The following is a 27883-nucleotide window of genomic DNA, read 5'->3' on the forward strand; positions in this document are numbered from 1 at the left end:
CAATGTTTTTAAAATGTACAGAGATATTTATTGAGTTCAAACTAGTAGACAAAGTCTCTTAAAACCTAGAACATGTTTTCTGCAGCCTTATGCCCTGAGGAATCTCTTAGAAATTAACCAAATCTGTGCAAAAATCACCTAAATTTTCTCTCCCTTTTCAGACTCACGTTCATGTTACAGTAGAACCTTAAAGACATGAACACCAGAGTTACGGCCTGACCGCTCAACTGGACACCATGTGAAACTGGAAGTAACCAATTAGGCAGCAGCAGAGCCCCCCAAAAAAAGTGAATACTGCACTGTCCCTATATTGCATCTTAAATGTAGGCACATCTGGGCTGCCTGTCCCCAACCCACCCTGACACGTGGGGCAGCCACTTACAGCAAGACGCTGGCATAAGTGCTGAAACTAGGAGTGCAGGGAGGGGGGTGCTCACTGGTTCAGCAGGGGTTAATCACACTCTGTGGGCTGAGGGACCACACCCCCTCATCCCTGTTGGGCAGGATATAAAAGGGAGCAGCTCAGTTCAGTCTGGGCTGGCTGCCAAAGGGAGTAGACGTGTTGCAGGCTCCTGCGAAGGGACTGCCAGAGCTCCAGTACACAGAAGCCAGCTGGGCTAAGGGTCCAGCCGACCCCCAGCTGACTCCTGGCATTACTGAGGAAGGAGAGATGGCAGAAACCCAGAGACTACTAGCTGACCAGGATGGGTAAGAAGTAGCCATGGGGAACTAAACATCGATCCGGTTGTGGAACTGGGGTTTGATTCATCATGTTTTGGAATTGGTCCCCACTGAGTTGGTGGTGGATACCCCTTTTGCAGGCAGGGTCCTGGGCTGGGGCCCAGTGGAGCAGGGAGGGTCCCTGTATCCCTATGCTGGCTGCTGCCCCTCTGGCCACTAGGTCACATTGCCCTGCAGTGGAGGGCATTGCCCTGCAGTGTTGACTCTGACCCTGGAGCCGCACTGCCCTGGGAACTTGAGCTGTGGCAGCAGTTAGGGAGATTGGGCCACTTGGGCTGCCCAAATTCTATTCTAATTCCCCCACAACCCGATACCCTCCTGGCGGGGTGCACCTACCCGCCAGCGCTCCAGATATACCATTGTTCACAGATAAGCCATCCGAGACTGCTATCTTCAAAGATATTATCTCCCCTACTGTGGGACCTTCCGCAATTTCTGATGATTTTGCCATGCACCTTTAATTAGCAAACTGACTGTGCTCAGAATCATCTCCTTGTCACTTAGTTGGATTTACAAAATCGGTCAGTGAGCACACCATTACCCTTCCTGTCCACAAGAAAGTGATGATCTTTACCTATGATTGTTGTTTCTGAATTTTTCAAGTTTCCTTTAATAGAAATCTTGTTTTGTCATCTTATCATGCGTGCTGGTTCTCTATTTTTTTACATCTGTCACAGCAGTCTCTTACCAAAAGAGAGATCAGTCCATTCCTGCTTTGGCAATGCTATTTCTCACTCACATTTCAACAGCTCCTCATTGTGCATTTTTCTCTCATTTCATTCTTTTCCTGGAAGCAGGTACAGCACATGGCGAAGAAGGAAAGACATTTCAGTACACTTCCTTGCTATAATGGGACTATAGATCCAAAAGCAAGCCAGCATACTAATGGAATAAATCCTAGTAATTTGCCTAATATTAATAAAGAAATATTATGTTTCAAGACACAGGGCATAAGTGTCCTCAGTATGTAGTGAGTTTTTCCATAGACAGTAGATCCCAGGATTTAATAAATCACTTGGTGACCAGTGCCGCAGTTAAAATAGATTGAAACAGGAGGGGAAATTCTCACCACACTTGTGCAGGAGGGGGCCAAGGGGCTCTCTCCTAAACCTAGGAGAACAGAGGGAACTGTCCCTCTGTTTTAGCAGAGGAAGAAAGAAGCTGTATTATCCCACTACCACATTCCTCTTCACTTCAACCCCTAAACTGAGGGCTAGTTCATTGCCCTGTGTTTTGCATGGAGGAGATGCTCTGCATAAAACTCACCTTCTCCTCCCCCCTCTAGCACAGAAGGGGTGTGAGACATCCACGGCAGTATCCATCTGAATTGCTGGCAGCTATGCTGGCAGCCCCAGTGTGACTGCATGTATGTGCATTTAAAAATACGGTGTGTACATAATATGTTTTTAAGATCAATTCATAATTATTTTGTACCAGATCAATATTTTTCAAGGGGAAACACCCCATTCTATCCAATCAAAGGCCTTCTCTGTATCTAAATATAAACGTTTCTAGGCAGGGCCATTACTCAAGAAGGAACATTGGAGGCAACAAAATGTTTTCCCCCAATAAGGCCCTCTCCTCTGATGGGTTTTCATTAGATATCTACACACAGTTTTAGAACTTTCTTCTCTAGTAAAATGTCTTTTTTAATAGCATTCCTGAGTCTAGATTATTTGTCAATAATGATGTCATCTGCTATCTCTCAAAAAAGGGAGATTATTGTAGCTCCCATAAGCCTTCTACCCCCTTTAAACTAATCATATCAAAATCTTGGCAAAGGTTTCAGCTTCCAGACTCAAGAATCTTCTACCAGAAGTTGTAAATAAAGACCAAATTGGGTTTATTAAAAAAGAGAAAAATCTTGCTGACAGTAAAAGACAATGAAATGTTTTCCATTCTATCTGATCAGAGAAATCTGTTAGTAGCCTTCTCTCTCTTATTAACTCCAAACTGTAATGTGTCATTATTATCAACATTTGTGATAGCCTTAGAACAGATTCAATTACTTGAATTACCCAAGCTTTCACCCTGAGTACATGTGTTTCCAGTTCAGCTGCAACATAAAATATTATTTTACATGGATTTCTATAGTAGGTTGGAAGAGGGGGAACATTTTTTTTATTCAGAAATTTATTTACAGCTTGAATTCTTTCAATTCTCTCATGAATTAAAGAATTATGGCTAAAATTTGTAAAGGAGACTAGTGAGTTTGGGTGTCCAGCTTGAAACATCTTAAAGGGAACTTATTTTTGTAGCATGAATGCTCACCCTCAACGCTTTATGACAATGAGTCAGTTTTTAAATTCTTGGCCAATAATACAAGAACAGGGGGATGTTCCAGGAAGAGCAATAAATTTAAAACTGATAAAAGGAGATACTTATTTTGCAGAACACATAGGTTGCCTGTGAAACTCCTTGCCACAAGATATACCATAGGTTTGATCTGAAATTAAAATGTCTATGTTCCTATGTTTTGTAGTGGGCTGAGTCAAGTGTCCATTTAAGGTACAATAATACTATAACAGATAATAGGAAAGAAATTCCATTTCATCTTAGCTACAAGGAAATGGATTATGAAATAATGGGCTGTATTCCATTTCTGCCCCTGATTTATAGCCAAAAGCATTACTTACAATTGCAGGAACCGCCTATACATATTAAAAAGAATGATTCTGTAACAGTACAGAGGAAAGAGTTTTCTCTGTCCCTTTATGACCACGTCTATAATAAATGGTTTGCGCTCCCTGCTTTCTGCTGCATCAAAAACTATTATAAAATTCAGTGCCAACAAATGTTTAAATTCCCCATGCATATTCTGCAAGGGGCCCTCGTATGATCCCTTCCATCCTCTGAGTGCTTCATGTCCCATCGAAAATCATGGGAACCGCTTTTAAAAGCTGGATCCTGTGTTTTAGACAATACCTCTTTGCAGAAGGCTGTAAAGCTTGGTCTAATTTTACTGTTCATGTTTTATGCACATGTTTTAACTACAAATCTTTCATGACCTGCCTTTTCCTTAAATACATATTTTACAATGTACAATAGAGGGAATGAAAATCAGATGTGTGGTGGAATTAAGCAGGTTTTTGATTGGCCCAGAACTCAGTTTCTGTAAATTAGGTTTGATTTGTTATTGTACCTCCAGCTTCCATAGGCCTTTAAATTCCATTTACTCCTAAAATTGAACTAGAGTGTGGGAAAACTACCCTTTATTACAGATTTATAGACAAAAGCAACAAAATGCACCATGGTTCTTGTGGCCCCATTCAGCAAATCACCCCTTGATGTATCCAAAAACATGCAAAAAGAGACTATGAAGGATGTAGATCAGTATTTCTCAAACTCCCTTGCATCATGACCCCCTTCTGACAACAAAAATTACTGTAAGACCCTGGGCAGGGGACCGAAGCCTGAGCCCTGCTGCCAGGGAGGCCAAACCCAAAGACCAAGCCCCGTCACCAGGGGCAGCGGGAGGGGTGGGGGAAGAGTGCGAAGTCTAAGCTTGAGGGCTTGAATCCTGCCACCCAGGGCTGAAGCCCTTGGGTTTCGGCTTCAGCCCTGAGCGGTGCAGCTCTGACTTTGGCTTCAGCCCCGGGCCCCAACAAGTCTAATGCCAGCCTTGGCGAGCCCATTAAAACAGGGTTGCAACCCACTTTGGGGTCCCGAGCCCAGTTTGAGAACCGCTGATGTAGATTTATTAGCGAAGTAAAAGCCAACTCCCAAATTAATAGTTATGGACCAAGGAAAAATGCTGTAAAGGCAGCAAGAGTTCTTTTTTAGTAAGGGTGTGTTCAAGATGTAATTAAATTCATTCACTTTTAGCAACTTTGGCTGAACAAAGCACACATTTGCTTATACTTAACTCTCAGGCACTATGCAGCGATTGTACAAGTGCAACAGCTAACTTGTTACCTTCTGGCTTGTACTGATTTTCATCCAGCTGTGCTTGTTTGTTACCATCCATTCTAAAGTGGTTCCTCCCACAAATCACGTCCCCTGCTTTATTGTGTAGATGCTGTGTGTGCGTGTTTGCTTTGAGTAACCCAGAGCTGCTTTGAGTTACCTAAAACTGCTAGACTTTCCTGGGTCTCCAGTTGCAATCCCAACTCCAAAGACAAATTTTTCTTTTGATGGTTGGCAATAGGATTGAGGGAATATGTGAAAAATTTTTAATGAATATGCACCTGGAATACAAATGCTGTGATTACATCCATTTTGCATTCACTTTCCTGGAATAATCTACTCCTAACAAATTTGATTTCTGGCAGGTATGTTCACGCTCACAGCAAAGTTTAAGCAAACATGGCAAACCCATTTCAACACACAAATTGAAGTGTTAAAATAGTAAGCTGACTATAAGCATTTGTAATCTGATTATCCACGCAGGAAAGAGACTACAATGTGATATATATCTCTAATCAAAGCAAACCATTTCTTTATTAAATTCTTAATATTCACAACAAACTATTCCCAAATGATCTCCAGACAAAAAATGAATAGCTGAATAAGTTTGAATAATAAAAATATTCTCAAAAATGGTGATCTATTTCTTGGACTACTTGCAAACTGAAGAGAAGTTTAAAGTAATAAAAAAATGATTTGGCCTGGCTTATTTAGCAAAGGGGTGCACTATGTGTCTGTGTCTTAAATGAGAGCTTTCACTGTGCATCACACATGCTTGTTTTGTGAGTCTCATTCTTTAAACTGCAACAACTTGGCTTCTGATGTGGAGTTTGGTATCCAAGCAGGAAAAAAGGCAGTAAGCATAATATTACACAATGCTTCGTCTAAACTCATCACAACACAGACTGTTTCATGAAGCCTTTTCTCAGTAACTGTTTAAATCCTTTCAAGTCTCCCTTGTCTCATGCTACTAAATTTAAATGCAAACAATTGCTGGTGCTTGCTATTACAGCTCCAAACATTGTTTGTTTGTTTCCCAATATCTCTTCATGATACTCAGGTGACATTTCAGAAAACCAACTGGAACAGTGGAAGGGTGGAGACTAGTCCTCTGTTCTTCACAAGAGGGGACCCTCACCATGGACTGAGCCTCTTATGGATGTGGATTTTATTATACTGGATTTTCATCCTAGCAGGTTCAAAGTGTCTCCTCACCCTGGTGTATCTTGGCTCTCTGCTAGCAGCCTTTCCTCTAGAAATTTTAATATCCAGAAGTTGATCTGATAATCACAAGCTGGATACCAAAAGTAAACGCTCGAACCTATGTAGGCTTTCCCATACACAGACTTGGGAACTCCACATTTCTACCCACAGGCTATCCTCCCAACTCCTCCATCTGTGGTATGGTGTTTACCATGTTGCCACTCCCCATGGAAAAATCAGGAGGTTTGGCCACTCTAAGCTCAAAAAGGTTCTGAGATCCACATAGGCACATCTGCGTGGAAGCCTAGGACCCACAAGTTCACAGAATGCTCCTACCCCTCCACATGCAATTGTATTACAACCTCCCCATCCCGCCTCCTTTCCACCATAGTGTACATTATAGCTGGCTAGCAGGAAGTTACTGCTAGCCTGACCAGCAGTAACTTGTGGATAGCTTTCTGCTTGGAAATTTTCCTGGATTCAGACCTAGAGCAATAGAGTTCCTAGCTCTATGGAGGGCCATCCATGTAATCTAGAGGGTATAATGCAATCGATTGGTACTTATCACCCTGGTACGAAGTCTGCTCAAAATTAGGTGCACAGAAGCAAAAAGGAATTTTTTCCTCCAGAGAAGGGTACTGTGGCTTTGTAGGAGTTGGATTTTGTTTCTGAAGCACATTTGTGGGAGAAAGCTTTAATGAAAAGTTATATTTTATACGATGAGGTAAGCACTGTCAGGCTTGGGTTTAAGCTGATTTTTTCTGGCCAGTAGTTCCACAGCTCATGTCCTGGCAAGGAAAAGGCTCTGTTATCAGGTTGCTCGATAGGCTGTGTCTACCCCGCTGCATCATCCATGTAAAACATAGTTGCCTTGGCAAATCAGAGATGATAAATCAGTCTCTGAGGTAGCCAGGTCCCAATCCGCAAACTCTGCTCTGAAGCCAATGGGGGACCAGTGGCATTCATGAAGTACAAGTATGAGGTGTTCACATCAGCCTTTGTTGTTAATGAGGGACACTGCTGTGTGCTGTACTAGTTTTATACAGTGGTTGCATCCAACCCCAAGCAGAGTGAGTTACAACACTCCAGTCTGGAAGTGACAAATGTGGATCACCATGATGAGTTCTCATCTGAAAAGAGTGGGCCAATCTTAATGGAGACCCTGTGCTTTTTTTTAAATTGACTCAGCTATAGTTTTCTTTGTTGTTGCTAGTTAGATTGAAATAAGAAAATTGTGAGGTCCCGTAGACTTTTCCTTCCCCATGAACTTTAATCTCCCACCTATATTCCTCATCACAGCAGTGTACCTGGATACTGCAAACAACCAGCACTGCTGGTACCAGGAAAACTTCAGACTCAGAAGCCTACAGACCCATGGAACAATAAATCAACCAGCCCCCAGAGCTAGTCTTGCTGATCATGGATTTTTTTGAAATTGTCAAAATGTCAATATTTGTTAAATGAAAATTTCTGGTTTTGGTTTGAAACAACTTTTTCATTTTGAAATTTAAGTTAATTTACAGTTTTAAAAAGTAAAAGATTGAAATAGGAACAAAACATTTTGACCAAGTCTTCCCTCCCCCACCCACACCCCATTTTTTTTTTGGTTCACAAAAATTTGCGATTTTGACTTTGAATTTTTTTTCAAAATCTTAAAGTGTTTGGAGACAGGAAAACCATTTCCTGCCCAGCTCGACACATAACTAAAGATTCTGCCACTGCTGGAGCCAATAATCCAAGGCCAAGAACCAGATGTTTGAATCAGTTTTAAATCTTCCTTATACATTAACTTCTGTGTTAGAAGCATACTTTACTCAAGCTTGTCAGTGTAAATAAAGAGGCAAATCCTCAACTGGTGTAAAGTCCGTTGGCTTCAATGGAGCTATATCAATTTACAGCAGCTGCCCCAAAGTCTCCCACAAAGTGCAGCAGTCAGGAACAATCTGGTATCACACAAGAATGCTGCTTCAAGGGTGCATTGGGTGCTGCCTTTGGCAGGAACACTGTAAGATTCCTTTTTGACCAAGGCAGCCAAAACCAGGACCATCATGCTAATAGACTGTTGCATGGTAGAAGGAAAAGAATACACATGCCTCCCATGGGCGGTGGGTAGCATAGGCAGGGGAAGGCTGTGCCGCCCCAAACAGCCCCATGTGGCCCTGCACACACTCTGCTCCAAGGCCCCCTCCTGCTTGCCGCTAGTTGGCCCCAGCCCAGGCAGGTTGCTCCTCTTCTGGAAAGCCTGCTGGGGGACTTGGGGTGGCTGGGGCTGCCCAGTGCTGGGGCTGTGCCACCCAGCACTCCAGGACTGGGGGGGGCCATGCACCACCCGCCCAGTGCTACGGATTTGGGGAGGGGCAGCCGTGCGCCACCCACTAGGCTCTCTGGGGCTGGAGGCACTCGGGCAGCCGGGACCTGGGGGGCCTGGTGGCTGCGGGGGCAGAGGGGAGGGCACTCTGGGCTTCCATGGGGGAAGATGGGCGGGAGGGTAGGGGCCTCAGGTGGCTAGCCTCCCCGAGCCTGTGGTTCACCCATTGCCCATGGTGCCTCCCCTAACTCCATTTATCAGCAAAGCTGTTCCTGGGAAATCTGCAGTCCAGGCAGGTGATTTCCAAACTCAGTGTTATGTACGTAGCTATGTATTATGTATGTAGCTATGAAACTGACTTTTTCCCCCCTAAAATTTCTTACTCCTTTCCTTCTATGTACAGTTTAACAACCATTTTTGTTGTAATCACTCAGTACAGACTCTTGGAGGAGAGAAAAGGAGTACTTGTGGCACCTTAGAGACTAACAAATTTATTAGAGCATAAGCTTTTGTGAGCTACAGCTCACTTCATCGGATGCATTTGGTGGAAAAAAAGGAGGAGGGAGGAGAGGGACACTCTGTGCTCTCTCATGGAGACTTTTTTCTTATGATCCGCTGTGTTTTGCTAAGCTCTTAATAGAAAAAAAAATTCTTCCTGTAAGGTGTATCTCTGCTCTTTGTAAGTGGAAAAACATAAAAGTGAGTGAATTTTCGTGTCTTTTAAAGAGAAGCTGATTATGCAGTAGAAGGAGTCTAGATCAGAGGACAGCAGGTCTTTAACTAAAACATTGTGGAAAGGGAATGCAAAGATGCCAGGTGTGAGAACAGAATTCTCTGAATACTGATGTGGAGACTAAGGACCTCTTCCCAGAGCATCTGAGTGCTGTAAAAGATTAAGAAATAGCAGTGAGTTCTCTCCAAAGCAGGATCAAGACCAATCCTCTCCCCCCTCTCTTCCTTGGCTCTAATCTTTGTTTGCTAGTTGGTGCTGCTGGGCGTTTTTTCATTCCCCTCTTTCTGGGGAAGTCTTCCCTGTTCAGATGAGGTTTGCAGTGTTCCCTAGACGTGGCAACACATGGGCTCATTCTGATCTTTGTGGTATTGAAATACCTTTTGTAACCTTTACATATGAAGGATATTACTCAGTCGTCTCTGCCAAATACATGAAATTGAAAAGGGAGCGGAATGTAAGCTCTCCAGAAACAGGGCCTCCATACATGTTTAGTGAACACAAGCCAGGCATTTTTGTGGAGCAGGAAAAAAAAAGCCCCTAAACTAGAGTATTCGCAACCATTTTGAGAATGCTTTTCTTGCTCACATATAATAGCTAAAGCCAGTTGCCATCATAGTGCCTGTTTTATCTGTTTCTTTCAATACATTCATAAGAAGTATTTCCTTTCCCCCTCCCTCCTTAAACCAAAAGACTGATGGGTAACCCCTTGATCCATTTCCCATCAGGAAGTAGAATGAAAACGGATATGAGATAACATGTCTGTTTGCACACACAGCTGTTTTATGCCATACATTAAGATCTCAAAGGTGAGTGCCCTGTTTATGTCAGCAGCTACCTCAAAAACAGCAACTCGGCAGCATCTAAAGTGTGTGTGTGTTTGTGGTGTGTGAGTGAAGCACAAGACTGTCCAGCATATATCTTTTAAAATTTGAGAGCTTAACAAAGAATTGGGTCACATCTGACTGCTACCATCTGGCTCACTTCACTCAAAGATTACCTAGGAATGTATTTCACATGTGTCTTTGGAACAAGATTGTGAGCTGCCAAAAAGAAAATATTTTGCAGCTGAGCATTGCCTTTAAGTCTCTAAATATTTCAAATGCAATAACCAAAAGAGAAGTTTATGTTATAGCCTGGTGAGTATAATTCAAAATCAGCCTCTTCTGTTTCTTTCAGCAACTTTTGATTTAACTTATTAGGTCTTTTAAAGATCTGTGGCTGTACCGTAGTTTCCTTATCAGAAAATTCTCTTGCAGGATGATGTCCTAAATAGGCAACTGATTTCGAATGGATGGACCCCCAGAGAAGCTGATGGGAGATAGTGTGGCCTATTGGTTATATCACTGTACTGGGACTTGAGATAGGGGTTCTAGTCCCTGCTGTCCTGCTGGGTGACCTTGACCAAATCACATCTCTTTTCTGTGACTCAGTTTCCTCATCTGTAAAATGAAGTGAATGATGCTGACCTTCTTTATAAAGCACTTTGAGATCGACTAATGACAAAGCTCTATAGAAGAGGTAGCTGCTGCTATTTTTAATATTATTTATTTATTTTATTTATTATTATTCATGCAGGTGCAGGGATCTGCTTAGGAGGAGCCAGATGCACTGTAGGGTACATTACATGATATAATGCTGCATTGATCAGGTTCCTTTCATTGCACTCAGGATGACAGTACATTTATTCAGTGCTATTTAATGCAGTGTAAGAAACAATTCTCAATAGATGGGTAAAATGTGAAAGGTTTGGGAAGCTTCCCCTCACCACTCTTTTGTTTCACCAAAACAAACAGAAATGTCCACAAGTGAAACCCTACTGTGTTATCCAGAGCACAGCAATGAAGGAGTTAACCCTCTCTCTCTCTCTCTCTCTCTCTTTCTGCCACAGATTGTCTGCCCTGAGTACCAGAGCTGGGCGAGCTGTGGAAAACTAATTAATTTCTCCAAGCAAACTATAGAAGAGGTCTAATGTGGGGAGATGAGAGTTGAAAGATCCCTTGGAAGGTGGAGCTGCATGTGAGGTGCTTTGCTTTTGCCTTGGCTCAGAAAGTCTTTGCTTTATACCACGAGCTTGGATTTTGTCTGAGGGAAGGAAGCCCGGTTGTTTTTTGGCCCTGTAACACTTTCATTTGCATGTGTCCTAAAGTACACAGCTAAGGTGCTTAAATCCTGCCAAATGATGTCAAATCCTTGCCTGCATTGCCACATACAGCTGGGGAGAGGGAAGGCAGGTGGGGGTGGGCTGGTGGTAATGAGAATTTGAGCTGTTCTTCATTAGGCCACTAGTCCCAGGGCAGCTCAGGAGCAGAGTTACTAAAAGCTGCCATGGGATCGCTACGCAGTTGGCTCCGTGCAATGAGTTGCTGGTTGTGGTCATGGTCAAGCAGCCAATGGACAGGTGTTTACATCACAATCACCATCATGAAAAGTGGCACTGAAGTGTCATCTTTACTGTTGGTCTCAGCAGAGTGATTAAGGACTGCATAGATACCTGCCTTCTCTATCTCCGCTTGAGGGGGTTCCCTTACTTAGGTCATAGCTGGTGCCTATCAATAGGGCCATGTGGGGGAAGTTTAGGCTTCCCCTGCCCATGCAGTAAGTACACAGTAGACAGAGGATTTTAATCACAAGGATTTTCTGTGCAGTATCTTTCACAAGCAATAAAGATAAAATAAACACTAAACCAAAGCCAATCTCTTCCACTGCCAAAAGTGGGGGAGTAAGTCCTGGGCAAATCCAGAAAATTGACCAAACCATGATGAAAACTTGCATGTGTGTATTTGTAAGAAGTGGCAGAGTTGGTAATATTTGTGTCTTGTTCACATTTGCAAATTGTAGCCACCCTTACCTTACAGCTTCACATGTGAAGAACAAAAGTAGTTTTTCACAGTTCTGCTTCAGACCTAGGATAGTAAGGAGTGTGGGGCAACAAACAGAGCCTGCGATTGTTCATTGAATTATTTCCTGATTTACTCACCCTATTGCAGTAACCAAACAGATAAGCCATGCAGTTCATGAAGACTGGCAATTCATCCTCTCACCTTTCTCCTAACCATTTTCAAGGAAGGAGGCAGCATCACGCAGCAAACAAACTTAGCTCAAGCTGAATTTTGCTGGGAATATTTTAATTTACATTTTGCTTCTGCAAAACATCCTGGTGTACAAAGCATAGAGCACAGTTTTACTTCTGATTATTTGAAGGGGAAGGGGTGAAGTTCTTGTAGCAGTCAGGGTTCTTCTGTGGGAAATAATTGTTTTAAAAATATCTGTGATTGGGTGCAATCAGCTCCACTGCAAAGGCAAAAAGTTGGCTCTTCAGAAGACCACCCCCGCCCACCTTGAGTCCCAGGGCTAAGGCATCTCAGTGGTGATTTCTGTAAGGGGGGCACACCTTTTCAGACAGGGAAATACCCATAAATTTCATCTTTAATTTGATATAATTTTAATAAGAAGATCCCAGCCCCTCAAAAGCCTCCTCCCCCATCAGTGAAACTGGACATTTATATGTCTAGGGAGCAGAAGCTTTTCAGGCCTTTGATCTGGGTCTCTTTCAGTCCATTAAGACATTCTTTAGAGCACATAGGCAGAGTGTGACTGGCTCCAGAGTGTCTTCTGAGGACACCTAAGACCTGATCTAATACCCAGTGAGATCCACTGGTTGGGTGGGGTTCTGTGCTCTGAGCACCTCTTCTTGTTTTTTGGGTTTATTTTTAATTTTTTTTCCTGTTAAACTCCGTTAAAACAACCCCCTTTTCCTTCCCCCTCATCCCTTTCCTTAATGATCATTGTGCTCCTACATTATGTAAATGTAATTATTGTATTTTACTATAGCACTTTGCATAATGTTATGCACTGAAATATGGCATGTGTACGTGACAGAGACAATATCAATACACTTAATTTAAAAGGAGCCCTAGAACATACCATGTTTAACTGCAAAGCCTGAGCATCCTTACAGGACAGTGAAAATAACTCTCATTTTGGCTGTTTCACAATCTTATTCCCTGTTGTTTTACAGACATTCCATTATTCTTCTCAGAGAGGGAGGGTGTGTTATCATCTGCCAGATCCAAATCAGAGAGTGAATATTTGTGCAAGAACCTTTTGGGGATTAGAGAACGCCTTTCTATTTCAAATCTAGCTCAGCACTAGGTGGCACTCTGCTATAATCTAAATTAGTTCATGCTAGGGCTGAAATTTATAAACACCTTAGCAAGGGGAACAAGAAGGTAAGACTCTTTATCAAAATACCCAATGTATATCACTGTGTCCTTAACTAATAAAATGGTGACACTAGCTAGGTCACAATGCTATGATAGTTATTCCTATTTCCACTGGACAAGAGCACATGAAGGGTATGAAATCTATTGATTCCATTAGGTCCTTAATAGTAATGAGTGCCATGCTGAAAAAAAAATGGGCTTTATTCATCTGACCATCACTATTATTCATTATATTTAAAGCGCTGTAAATGTGCATGGGGCTTTATATAGCAAATAAAGCTGTGAAGCCTGCCTCAAAGGGCTTATGATCTAAACATATACATCTAGGAACAAAAATTGTAGGCCATGCTTACAGGGTGAAGGGCTGTGTCCTTGGAAGTCGTGACTCTAACAAAGATTTTTGGGGGGCATGGTGGATAATCAGCTGAACATGACTTCCTAATGTGATGCTGTGCCAAAAGGGCTAATGGGATCCTTGGAAGCATAAACAATGAAATCTGAAGTAGGAGCAGAGAGGTTATTTTACCTCTCTGTTTGGCACTGGGGGCAAGAAAAGCTTAAGGAGCTGCTCTGCCAGCACCTCCTTGCCAGACCTGCAAGAGACACAAACTGGAGGGGGAGTTCAATGGGAGCAGAACAGCTCACTTTGGTGCCAGACCAGGGAAAAGAGCAGCACTGCAACTCTCCGCTCCTGAGGACAGGGCTGAGGGAAGGCAGGATCTCTCCCAGCAACAACTGTCTGAAGGTCCCTCACGGAGGGAAGGGAGGACCTGCTTCAGATATACTCTGAGAGGGAGGCATTTCCTGCTCTCTCCCATATGAACTCAATTTGTTTGTGTTAATTCCCTTTGTGTTATTTATGGACTACCCCAACAGGGGAGAGACTTGGAACTGACCTGGCTGGAGGGCTAAATCACAGGAGGAGAAGGAAGCAGCTGCCCTGAGAGAGAAAGAGAGAGCTGCTATGCCAACCATGGCCATGAGGAGGCACCCAGCAGTGATCTGACCCCCTTCACACCTCCTTGCCACAGACTGCAAATTTTGGACAATAGTTGAGTGATAAGAAGTGCCCCAGGGAGCGCAGCCTTAAGGTGCTTCTGGGTGTCAGATCCTTGTGTCATCCACACAGGGCCCTGGGCTGGAGCCTGATGGAGTGGGAGGGCTCGGGTTCCCGTACCAAAACCCACCTCTGCAGTGTGAAGGCCCTGAACCCCTGACCTCTAGGCAATGCTCACCACGAGAACAAACCATCATAGTGATTTGAATTGGTTGTATTGGTTCAAATCAGTCCATATATGGTACAGTGGTGGTAAAATATGCTGAAGCAATCTCCCTTCCAAAGTACATTTCTGCTGGAAAAGACCCTAGACCTCTCTGGACAAGCATTCAGCGTATGAAAATACTCTAGGTTCCCTGCAAATTCTCAGTAAAACGAAAGGCATTTCTCGAGAAGTGTAGCCAGAGATCAAGCTAACTTAGGACTGTCACATGATAATCAAAAATATCTTGAAATCTGTTTGAATGACCTAGTGTGTAGAAATAGTTTAGGTCAGCTATCGTATTCTCTCAAGACTTGTGGGCATTTTTGTGCGAGTGCCAGCAGAATTGCAACAAATGCTGATCTCTTATTTTCACCCAACACTAGACAATGTCAATACGATGTGATGGAAAGTTTTAATTATAGTTTAGCTCTTGCATCATTTCAGAGACTTTGAGCAAGCACAGCAAAAAACAAACAAACAAAATAACAACTGAAAACAAAATAGTATAACAGGGCATGAATCAGAAAGCAAATAAATCGGGTGTGCCTCACGTCATATTTTAAAGCTTTTGTCTGCAAGCATGAGAGTTAGGTACTTACTTTAATAAAGAAAAAGAGAGAGAGAAAAGATGAAATTCTCTTACAATTTAATGATAGCAGCATCTGGGGCTTTAGGAAAAGCACCAAATACCACAAGGCTTGTGATAAAATTGCAAATGTTGGCAACACTGAAATAAAAACATGGTTTGGTCTCTTTGTAAATAGATGCTGAGGGGTCAGGAAAAGTAAAGGGAAGCAGCATCATTGCGACCATGAATGAGGTTCTGTTTAGCAATAATCAGTGAATGGAAAAATTATAATAGAAGAGTAGCAATGCTAGGCATCGATCCCAAATCCAGCACCCAAATTGTAAAATACAATAAAATAAAATTAAAATTAATGGAGACTTTAGCCAATGAGTAATAATCCTGCACAACAGATGAATGGATTGGATAATGTATTACATCTTTTCTATATCTAATGTCTATGATATGTCACATTTAAATAGTTGCATCTTTCTTACAAGGATCACAAATTTCTTTACAAATATGAGACTTCCAATATTTTTGTGAGCTAAATGGTAGAGTATTTGGTTTAGATGGTCAAACTAAGGCACAAAGAGGTAAAAGAATGGACCATGGTCACACAGCAATTCAATCTATACTCAATCATAGAACTCAAGTTCTAATGGCCAGTTCCTGGCTCTAACACTGGAATATCTCCTAGTTGGTAGCCAGTGAGACTACTCATATAAAATAACAGAATCAGTGAAGGTTGTAGCGGTCCAATCAACAGCTGGAAAGTTTTGCCTGAATAAAGGACTGTGTGGGGATTTGGCTCTATGTTTTAAATATTTCATTTATTTTTAAAAAGGACAATTAAAAAAATAAGGTTTTATGATAAAATATAATCTCCCAACTTTATTAGTATGTAGAATTATTTAATCTGATATCGTTTGTTTATTTGTGTTGAATTTGTTGTTAAGGAAATTGCTGGCAGTTATGAACTGGAAAGGGTCTGACCCAAGCACTTTCACCAGGGGAGAAGTCGCACAAGAACTTCATTTAATCTTTATGTCTATAAACATAATGAACCACACCAAGGCTCAATATCTGAACACTCCTCAGAGGTCTAGGGCTGGAAATCAGTTGAAGTTTTGTTTAAATGAGGGTTGAGTAAAAACAGGGTAAAGAATTTCAGGATTTGGCTCGCAGAAATTAACCAAAATTTGTATTTTAGTATAAAAAGTAAGGAGGACAAAATGATCTGTGGCTGATAATGATTGTCAGCAATGAGTCAATTTCCTCATGCCAGCTTGTGACAGGGTGCTGGACACAAACTGCTGAGCCAGTCCTCTCTGAGGCCAGTTACCATTAAGGAAGGTCAATTGGAGTGGCCTAGAGAAACCTGTGCCTGATTGGCAAAGGGGAAACAGCTGCCAGCTTGATTAGCCTGGGGCTGCATAAAAGCCTCAGAGGAAGGAAGTCAGGGGGGCAGAGTGATGCATGCAGTGATCTCAGAGCATCTTTCCCGGTGGCCAGGCCTGCTCTATGCACCAGGTGATCCCCCGCTTGGAGCAATGCCGAGCTGCTGGACCTCATCAGCATTTGGGGAGAGGAGGCTGTCCAGTCCCAGCTGGGCTCCAGCCATAGGAATTATGATACCTATGGACAGATTTCATGATGCATGACAGAAAGGGACCATGACCGGGACACACTGCAGTGCGGTGTCAAAGTGAAGGAGCTGCAGAACGCCTCCCACAAAGTGCAGGAGGCAAACCACTGTTCCGGTGCTGCGCCCACGAGCTGCCAATTCTACAAAGAGCTGGATGTCGTACTCAGTAATGACCCCACCTCCACTGAGAAGGCCAGTGTGGATTCTTCGGTGGCTCGCGTGCCAGTTGAGAATGGACCGAGCCAGGAGGATGAAATCTTGGACCAGGATGTGGAAGGGGAGGGGGACCCAGAGGCAGAGGATGACTCAGAGGCTAGAGATGCATGCAGCCAGGAGCTCTTTACCACCCTGGAGGAGACTAGCCAGTCACAGCTGTCGGATCTTGGTGAAGCGCAAACAGGAGAGGAGGCCCCTGGTAAGTGGATTTGATTTGGGGAATTGCTGAGTTGTTGGGGACAGGAGGGTTGCAGAAAGCAGGCTTGTGTCTGTGTGATGCATGTATCACCACACGCCTAGTCTGAACGGCAGAACAGGCTGTTGATGGGAATCTGCCTCAGAGATCTCCAGGAACCTCTCATGGGGATACTGGGCAATCCGCTGCCACAGGTTCTTTGGCAGAGCAGCTTTATTTCTTGCCCCATTAATGGTAACTTTCCTGGACCACTCTGCTGTCATGAAGTGGGGTAGGGTGTGGGGGGAGAGGACCATAGTGGTACAAAGGCAAGCCGCATAAGGGCCAGGGCAGAAGCTGCAGTCTTGGAAAACACCCTCCCTTGATTCCCTGTTCACCCTTAGCAGTGAGATAGCTTACATAATGAACACAGCCTGTGGAAAATATGGGGACAGGAATGATTATCAGGCCCCCTCTACAGTGCCGGCTCTCCCCAAGAGCCAGGTGCCCAGTGTACAGTAGGGTCTGGGAACACTGATTTACCCTGCCTTTGCGGCTACTCACCATTTTGGAGGTCTTGTGGCTCATGTGTCCTTGCCTGGAGTCAGCCAGTTAGTGACAGGTATGGGAATAGTGGCTGTGTTTTAAATCACTGAATCAGTGTTCTGTGTGTTGCAAACAATACTACTTCTGTAAACTGTTGCATTTTGGCTTTACAGAAATGACCTTGGGAGCCCAGCCTCCCTCTTTGTTATCGCTGGCTGAACGGCTGCGCAGAATTAGAAAGTGGCCACAAAGAACTAAAAAGGACTTTATGCGTGATGTCATGATGCATTCCGTGGCCGAAAAACAGGAGCGGCGGGACAGCGAGAAGAGGGACCAAAAGGAGAACGCTGCATGCCAGAATTAAGCCATGGAGTGGCTGTTAAACATTATGGAGCGCCAAGCGGACATGCTCCAAGCATTACTAGCACTGCAAACCGAGCAGCTCCACGCCCGCCCTCCCCCGCAGCTTCTGTTGCAAAACTTTTTCCCGTTTGCCGCCCAGACACCGCCAACACACTCTTATCAACCTCCTGGCTCTAGTCTGTACCCGCAACATTCCACTCTTGCCCCTCATAGTCCAGCACTGCGGACTCCCCGTACCCACTGCACTCAACACCCATCCCTCTGCAGTTTGGCCCTGCTGAAGTACAGTACCCGCTGCATTGTACTCCGGAGGAGAAGGTTGGATACGATCCCTGGACAAACACAAATCTTTAACCATGCTAGGACCCCACCTCCTCCTGGGACCTTCCCTCAGTGCTTATGTGGTTTTTTTGGTTGACTCTCTCCTCCAGTTGTTTATTTTTAATACAAGAATTGTGTTGATTGGAAAGCAATCTTTATTCTATGAATTGAAAGCCAACAGAGCCCTGCAAAGCAACAGACAATTATCTTAAATTTTCATATTGCATCATTTGCACCAATCACAATAACCTCCTAGCACTACAAGCACTGCACTCCTGAGCATAGCAACAAATATTAGTGGCTTTCAGCTTCAAATTGCAGCCTCAAGGCATCCCGGATCCTTATGGCCCTGTGCAGCACTGCTCTAATAGCCCTGGTCTCTGGCTGTTCAAATTCAGCCTCCAGGTGCTAAGCCTCAGTGGTCCAGCCCTGAGTGAAGCTTTCACCCCTGCCTTCACAAATATTATGGAGCATACAGCAAGTGGCTTTAAGCATAGGAATATTGTCATCAACAAGGTCCAGCTTCCCATATAGGCAGTGTCAGCAGGCCTTTAAATGGCCAAAAGTACACTCAATAGTAATTCTACACTTGCTCAGCCTGTTGTTGAACCACTCCTTGCTGCTGTCAAAGTGCCCTGTATATGGCTTCATAAGCCATGGCATTAAGGGGTAGGCGGGGTCTCCCAGGATCACAATGGGTATTTTGACTTCCTCTATAGTGGTGATCTAGTCTGGGAAAAAAGTCCCTGCTTGCAGCTTCCTGAACAGGCCAGTGTTCAGAAAGATGCGTGCGTCATGCACCTTTCCAGACCAGCCTGCATTAATGTCTGTGAAACGCCCACGGTGATCCACAAGCACCTGGAGAACCATTGAGAAATACCCCTTCTCATTAATGTACTTGGTGGCTAGGTGGTCCGGTGCCAGAATTGGAATATGCGTGCCTTCTATCGCCCCTCCGCAGTTAGGGAAGCCCATTTGTGCAAAGCCATCTACAATGTCATGCATGTTGCCCAGAGTCACAGTCTTTCGGAATAGGATATAATTAATGGCCCTGCACACTTCCATCAACACGAGTCCAACTGTCGACTTTCCCATTCTGAACTGGTTAGTTACCGATCGGTAGCAGTCTGGAGTAGCCAGCTTCCACAGTGCAATCGCCACACGCTTCTCCAATGGCAGGGCAGCTCTCATTCTCGTGTCCTTGCGTCGCAGGGCTGGGGCGAGCTCATCACACAGTCCCATGAATGTGGCTTTCCTCATCCGAAAGTTCTGCAGCCACTGCTCGTCATTCCACACATGCATGACGCTGTGATCCCACCACTCAGTGCTTGTTTCCCGAGCCCAGAAGTGGTGTTCCATTGTGGTCAGCACCTTCGTGAATGACCACAAGCAATCTCATGTCATAGCTACTATGGGTGGTAAGATCAATGTCATGCTCCTCTTGCCTTTGTAGTTTAAGGAATAACTCCACTGCTACTCATGATGTGTTTGTGAGAGGGAGCAGCATATCGGTTAGCAGTGCGGGATCCATTCCTGCAGACCGAAGAGGCAGAGCAGAGGGTGCAGTACAGAAACCATTGAACGATGGCACCAAATGTGGACAGAAGCACAGGGATTGCTGGGATGTGAAGCAATGCATCATGGGGCATTGGGACAGGACCCAGGATGCCCTATGACCCCCTTCCGCCTTCCCACAGCCCTTAGCGGCAGAAGAGGATGAGATGCTCAGTGGGATAGCTGCCCAGAGTGCACTACTCTGAATACTGCCGCAAGTGTGAACAAGCTATTGTGCAGGCAGCTGACAGCATGAACACACAAGAGCGGTTTCCCTTCTGTGCTCTCTGAGCGGCGTTGTAACTCTGCCAATGTAGACATACACTAAGTGGAGTTTGGAGCAGAGGCAGGATCAAAGGGGGCCCTGCTACGCCCTGTTACACAGCTGAACTACAGACTGTAGATGGCTATGGGGAAGAAGAGAGTGGGAGAAATTGATATATAAACCATTTTCTCATGTATTTAAACTCTACCCAGTCTGGACCGTAGAAGGAAAGAGCTTTATGGGAGTCTCCTGCTTGAAATGTGGGTTTTGTCAATTACTGTTCACCAGTCTGAGAAATAATCTTTTAATGATATTGATTGTTACTATGCAGTCTGGTAGCAGCGAATTGCTGGATATCAAAAACAATATTCTTTTTGATCTGCTTTCATATTTAAAAGGCCAGGTATGGAATTTCTCAGTCAGTCACTGCCTTGGATGGTATCATTAATATGGGTTTAATATTCCTTGCTGAGATCTACAGTAATAATTCATTTTATTTGCAGGAAAGACCTCTTGGGTAGAAAAGCATTGCAGAGAGAGAGAGAGAGAGTAAAGCCACGAGCAAAAACCAAATAAAACCTGATAGGGAGCAGAATCTACAACAATAATCCAGGCTTTTCAGCTCCCATTTTATTCCTTTTTAGATTTTTTTTTAACTACAATAAATACAAAGTCCAAACTTTAAAGTTACAGAGACATACTTGAGAGCGTTCATCCTATCACTTTTGGGAGGACTATTTTTTTTTTCAAAATACGTGGCCCTCATTTGCTCTTTTCTAATGCCAGTGTAAATTCCAATGATGTCAATGGAATAATGCTGCTATATCTGAGAGGAGAATCAAGTTTTGTGCTTGTAACATAAGAATTTTAAAAGCGCCGGGGGGTTGGGGGTTGGTCTACCAATCTGTTCCACTGATGCTTTTGGAAAAAATCAGCCAAACAATCAATTTCAGAGAGATTTTCAGAATAATTTGGTTCTTTAACAGAATGTTATTTTCAATGGAATGGGGTAGATAAGAATGGGAATCCAGGCATGATTATATGATCTTGACACCACGTTTTAAAAAGCTAGTATCCATGCAAGAGGGGAGCAAGATGCAACCTGACCAATTCTGTCAAGTTTTCAATATTTTTCTACATGGGAGTTTCTCTCAAAGTCAGAGAACTCGAGAGAGAGAGAGAGGTAGCTCAGCTGCTAGCTGTGAGATATTTCTACATTTTACCACAACAGCCGTGGGGGCTAGGAACCCAAGAGGGCAAGCCTTGTATATCAAAAAGGAAGTGAGTGTCTATGGATTTATATCGCTACTAGATACTTTGATGATCCCTGCATTAATTAGTCTCAAAGTTTACTTCTCTATTGGCTGAAGTTCCCTGTCCGATGTAAGTTTTTAATCCCGTGCGAGATTCCACTCTTTCATCTCCACACAGTCTTGAAGCTAGGAATCCCATTAAAAATTATTTGTCTGACCCCCTTCCCATAAGGTAAGTAAATTGTTCATTGCCAATACTCAAAGCTGTGTATCTACTTGGTTAATCTCCAGTTGCCATTAATATCTTATGCATGTAATATCTTACACATGTATTCCTAACGCTAGTAAACTCACATAAGAATAATAGCTTTCACTGCATTAGTTAGCAGCAGCAGTGGGAATAAGAAAAAAGATGGAGCTTTATGGGGAAATTCAGATGGAAATGAAGGAGTGTCTGTCTAATGAAAGTGTTTTGTTTGCTGATAAATTCCTTAGATGTTTATGGAAATAGTCTCTCATTGTAACAATATTATATAGCTGAGAAAGTGCTATCCATGGAAAGCAGCCTTGTAATAGATCACTCTCATCTGCGACATACAAGATGATTAAAAGCTCTAAAAGAAAGGATTAGGGCATTATTCATTTTCAAAAGCATGTTAGCAAACACAGTTAGCAATCAGTCAACAGGAGTAGTTAGAATATACATTTATTAACAAGAAAAAATGCATTATTTAAGAAGAATTTGTTTAAACTGTCACATTTGTGGCACATATTTCAGAAGTAGAATAAAGGCTACTTCTGAAATACTGTACACACTCTTGTGTTCATTTGATTTGCAAACATGTGGTTGGCAAATCTTCCCACAGACCTTCCCTTAATATCTAATCCTCCAGAGATTTATACCAAGTTCTGGTCAAAGTTTTCATTCATAGTTCTGGAAACGTGACTATGGAAAGTCACCTAGAGTTTGTAAAAATAATGGAGAATTTGTAGCGTATGGATTTGTCTACCTTTACTTGCATGGCATTTAGTTCTTAATGCAGAACTTAGATCAGTATCCCCTTTAAAACCAAATTCTGATTTTGGTAGAAGTGATCTGGAGTAACTCCACTGAAACCAATAGATTTACACCAGCATTACTGAGAGCAGAATCTGGTCCTCTCAGAGTCTCTTTTGTATTAAATTACATTTAATTTTGATCAGCATAACTACTCAGTAACAAAGGCCCTTTTATATTTACGCTATTAAGATGCATAACCATTGCTTGTAAAGGAATGTTAGAGCTTCCGTCAGCATTTATTCAATAGCCCTGTACCTAGGTTTTGTGTGTATCCTTCACCTGGAACAGATGTTTTCCCGTTTGCTTTTCGCCATCCACCAAAAATATCTGAAAGGAAAATGAAAACATTAATATGCATTTCTATCCAATTAATTTAAATAAATTACCATTAAATTGTTTTTAGTTTTATTTATATGCTCTCTGCAGTAGCCAAAATTAATATTGATGTGGCACTGGGCTTTATAGGAGGCTTAACCAAGCAGTGGAAAAGTTCTTTCATGTTAGGTGTTTTCCCTTCACAGGGTACTCAGTATTTGAAACCAACAGAAGTGGATTTCAGACTGCCCAGCAAAATAGTAGCAAAGGCGAACAGTTGAAGTGGAGGTGGTGAGGGATGATGGACCTATTTTGACTTTGATAATGTGATAGAGGACAAGTGCAATCTGGCTGGATTTGACTGGCATTTGCAATCCTGCTATAATGTACTCACCATGAAGACTAGCTCACAATTTTATAACTAACATTAGCTTAGCAACTCCAATTCTACAGGCCTTTCTAGTCCAGTGAAAGCATGTGTTGCGGAGGGTTGGGGGCTGAGAGGAGGGGATGACTGGCCAAAGTAGTAGTGCAGTGCTCACAGGATGTGACCTGTCTGGGGTTGACAAGTGGAATGAGAATAATGCATTGGAGAGTGAAGGAAGATGGGAGTTGGGTAAAGGAAGGGGAGACATATAATATAATACAGTGCGTGTGATTTTTAATTTAGTAACCTGCACTTGCCCAACCTCCTATTTTCCCCACCTATTGCTGTAGATGTTTTTTTGTTGCATATAAATTATGTCCATCTTCCATAAGGTGCTTAGCATTGTGGGAAATAAGCAATAATAATGGTGTGATGATACACACTTTTATATAAATATGAGAAAACAGCATCAAGCATTTATTGGTGCCAACTGCTTTGCAAAGGGTACAAGCAACATACAAATGACACACAGCTCTACCTATCCCTCCCACAGACAAGTATACTAGTACCACCAAGATGGCCCAGTGCCTTGACAAGATCAGCTCAAGGATGAAACACAGCTGGATGAAGCTGAACCTAAACAAGACAGGTTGATGCTGGGGGACAGAGGAAAACATTTTGATGAGTCTATAGCCATGATGAAGTCTCCTTTGGGTCAAGGTACATGCCTATGCTTGGCCAATTTGGTCTGCAGTTTAGGTGTGCTCTTGGATTTCTCACTGATGTTAATCTGTAACATAGCATCCATGAGTAACACTTTCTATTATCTCTTGTTGGTTAGGAGACACCATCCCAACCTGGTGGACAATGACCTGGCTTCAGTTATTCATACATTTCTCATTTCTTGGTTCGACTATATCAATACCATATAGCAGGGCATGAAGCATTTAGCATGTGGAAAATGCCAACTAGTAGAGAATGCTGCATTGTTTCTCCTTGGCAACACTGGCTACTGCAAACACATCAGACAAATCCTCTGCTCTCTACCTTGGCTTTCCAGAGAATATTGAATCAAGTTGATGATCTCGATCCTAATCATCAAGGCTCACAATGGATGAAACTGTGAGGAGATGGAAATTCTTTGGGGCCCAACCAGAAACAGTAGTATGAACTCTCTCAGGAGCTAAGGACCATCAAAAACCTCACCACCTTCTGCTCCAAATGCAAGGCAAATTTCTTTGACCTGCCTCCTCTGACATAAATACATAGCAACATGTATAACTCCCCCCCACCCCCAAAAAACCCCTAAACAAACAATCCTCTTCCCAAATCACCAGAGCAACGAAAAACAACCCTCCCAAAGCATGATACTCCATGACACAGCTCTCCCCTGGGGAGAGAATAAATGTGACAAATATTAATCACATCACTTAATGCACTACTCAAAGGTACTCCGATATTATGGTGATAAGCATGGTACAGGATAGAATCTCTGCCTTAGTCAGCATATGCGCCAACCTAATTATGAGAGACTCTCTTATGAGTCATTGTACATAAGCTGTACGTGACTTGATTATTGTACAGTAGCTGATTATTGAAGAATGAAATAAATATAGCTTGCCAGTGTTAATACAGTCATTAAACACAACAATAACTCAGTGGCACATAATAAAAGTTCCAATATATCCATTGCGTCTCAAGTACTGCAGATGGAAGTTTTCTTGTCACCACCCGCTTTAATGAAGTCCATGAAAATAGTAACTAATAACATTCATTTGAAATAAAGAAACAAAATGAAATTGTGATCATTTTCTGTTTTCTTCCCCAGAAGATCAGCTGTTAATCTAGTTCATCCCACATGCTAATGATATAAAATCTTTCAGCCAGTAGGTGAAAGCTTGGATAATACTGGAACATTAATGAAAATTAGCTTTGAAATATTCAAAAAGATTTATTAGATAGACTTGAGTCGTTTGTAATTTGTTATTTCTCTTGTTGGAATTAACACCCAATCCCAAAGAGCAAATATATACTTTTTAGTTAAATGATACAATAAAAGACAGATTTTGGTGACTTAATAAGATTTAGTCAATATCCCAGCTGAAATGCTTAATAAAGATTTTGTCAATATCTCAGCTGAAATGCTGAATTATATTGAGGGTCCTGGGCTTATCGTTGTGGTAGTTTAGTACATTGATTGATGTACTTCAGCCTGTCAGCATTCTTTCTAACCTACTAGCTAGCAAAAACAAACACATAGTGAATATAAATCAAAGTGACTCATGATGGGATTGTTGATCTACATACTTCCCAGAATTATTTTTTGGTGCCAAAGCCTTGATCTGCTTTGACTGGATGTTGCTATAATGTAACAGACCCCAATGAGCCAGGGAGTGCTGGTGGGGAGGAAATAGATCTACAGTGATGTCAGTTTCCCTAGCTGCTGCTAGGATTTTTCACTACAAAGGAATTTGCCAGTTGATAAGCTGTGACAATGTGATGGTGAGTGGAAAGTGCTCTTGAGATCAAGGTGTGTTGTGGCAATTTGGAACAGTTTTTATCATGGTAAAGAAACAAGATTTACATTATCAGCTTTATCAAGATCACTCTAATAATTGCCAGGTTTGTGAGACTGGGAATGACAAAAACTGCCAGGGCTGTATAATGATTGCCTTTTTAACTTCCTGTTTTCATTCAGCACTTTCTGAAACTTTCACTATTCAGGTTCAAATTCTACATATGTGGTCTCTAGCTGACAGTGACCTTTTCTGGAAATTTTGAGCAAAAACAGTTCAGTTGTTTGTGAGTATGAGGAAATTTAAAAACGTATACTTTTCCAATTACAAAAAACATCTTTGTATCCATTTTTGAACAGCTTTCCAGATAAAATGGCTGGAAGTTGAAAGTTAAAATATGGCCTGGCTATCTCTCTCCTTGGGAGGTACTTTCGAGCATTCCAGTAGAAACTGGGTTTGATTTGACCAAGTTCTGGGCCTTTGAAAATAATAAAATGACTATGACCAAATGAGCATGTTTTTCTGCCAAACTCATATGGATGGATTCATTGTCCATTCTTGTGTGGATAACTAGCTGCATCATGAAATATGAAGTGAATGGCCACAGGAACCCTTTGCCTCAACACTTTTTTTGAAATGTAAAGGCATTCTGATTATAAAGTGCACAGCATGGACCCTCACTCTGATGAACATTAGCAGCTATGCAGCAAGTGGAACAGTCCCCAGCCCTGTCAAGAGTTCCATAAGAGGGATCCTAATGTACATTTTTAGTCAAATAGTTCCAGAGTGAATGTTAAGCACTCAAAGGTCAGAAAATGCCAAACCTAAAGTTGCACCCTTAATTCTGATATCTTGTCCTTATGAGCTACAAAACATCGATATGAAAATGTACCATTTGTCAAACCAAACAACGTGGTATTATGCAACTCTTCTGCCAATTTAAATCTATCTGTGTAGCATGTCTCCATACTACCTTGTGTATATCAAAGAGAGTTCATGAAAGTCATTTTTAGGAATGAAAACAGTAACTAGTTCTTGTACAACATACTATGAATTAGGAGCAGCAGCAAAGAACAATAGTAGAAATGGCATTTATAGCCACCTAAGTTTTCGGCTTACTAAGCTTAAGGAAGGTTGGCTGACTGAAAAGAAACATACTTTGAAACATAGTTTTCAACTAAGGGCCTGATTCTGCAACTCATTCTAAGTAGACCTGGTCAGGAATTTTGTGATGAAGCAGTTTTTTGTCAGAAAATGCCAGTTTGTTGAATTTGAATAGAGTCAGGATTTCGACTAGACTATTTTTTGGAATTTTTTTTTTCAAAATTGTCAGAACATTTCTTTTCAGTATTCTCTCAACAAAAAGTTTCATTTTCTCAGTTTTAAATGACTTTCTGCTTGAAATTTACACTAATTGCAGTTATATTTTAAACGGTCAAAATAAAAACCTAGTATTTTGAAATTATCAAAATGAATGAACCAAGCTAATATTTCTTTTCAGATTTCTGATTCACAAACACTTTCAAGATTTCAACTTTCTTCCTGATTTGGGACAGGAAGTTTTTTTTTATCTCAAAAATTGTCATGGAACAGGACCCTCATTTCCTGCACAGCTCTGTTCATTCATGATCACCATATCTCAGAGAAAACAGAACTTAAGTCTAAGTCTCATTTTCAAAAGGCATTTAGGCACTTAGGAGCCTAAATTCCATCAACTGTCAATGGAATTTAGACTTCTAAGTGCAAAAATCCCTTTTGAAAATCGGACACAGGCTCTTAAATTAGTTAGGCATTGCAATGATGAGTACAACGAAGCCTAAATGCCTTGAAAGATTTGGGCCTCAGTCAATAAATATACAATGTAACATTATGATAATGAAAGAAGTAGAAGTATAAAAGAATGAAAAACATTGTTCAGTATGCTACACATATATCTACAGGTATTGGGGAAAATCCAGTATACAATTTAGTACTTTAGGTATCAAAGTGATCTCAATTACACCTGCTGTCATAAATATGAAGGGAAGGGTAATCACCTGTCTGTCCACAGTGCTATAAAATCCCTCCTTACCAGATGCAAAACCTTTTCATCTGTAAAGGGTTAAGAAGCTAAGATAATGCTGGCACCTGACCAAAATGACCAATGAGGAGACAAGATACTTTCAAAGCTGGAGGGGTGGGGGAACAAAGGGTCTGTCTGTCTGTGTGATGCTTTTGCTGGGAACAGATCAGGAATGCAGCTCAGAACTCCTGTAAAAAGTTAGTAAGTAATCTAGCTAGAAATGCGTTAGATTTCTTTTGCTTAATGGCTGGTAAAATAGCTGTGCTGAATGGAATGTATAT

Source organism: Dermochelys coriacea, chromosome 3 (genome assembly GCF_009764565.3).
Source record: "Dermochelys coriacea isolate rDerCor1 chromosome 3, rDerCor1.pri.v4, whole genome shotgun sequence".
Taxonomy (NCBI): Eukaryota; Metazoa; Chordata; order Testudines; family Dermochelyidae; genus Dermochelys; species Dermochelys coriacea.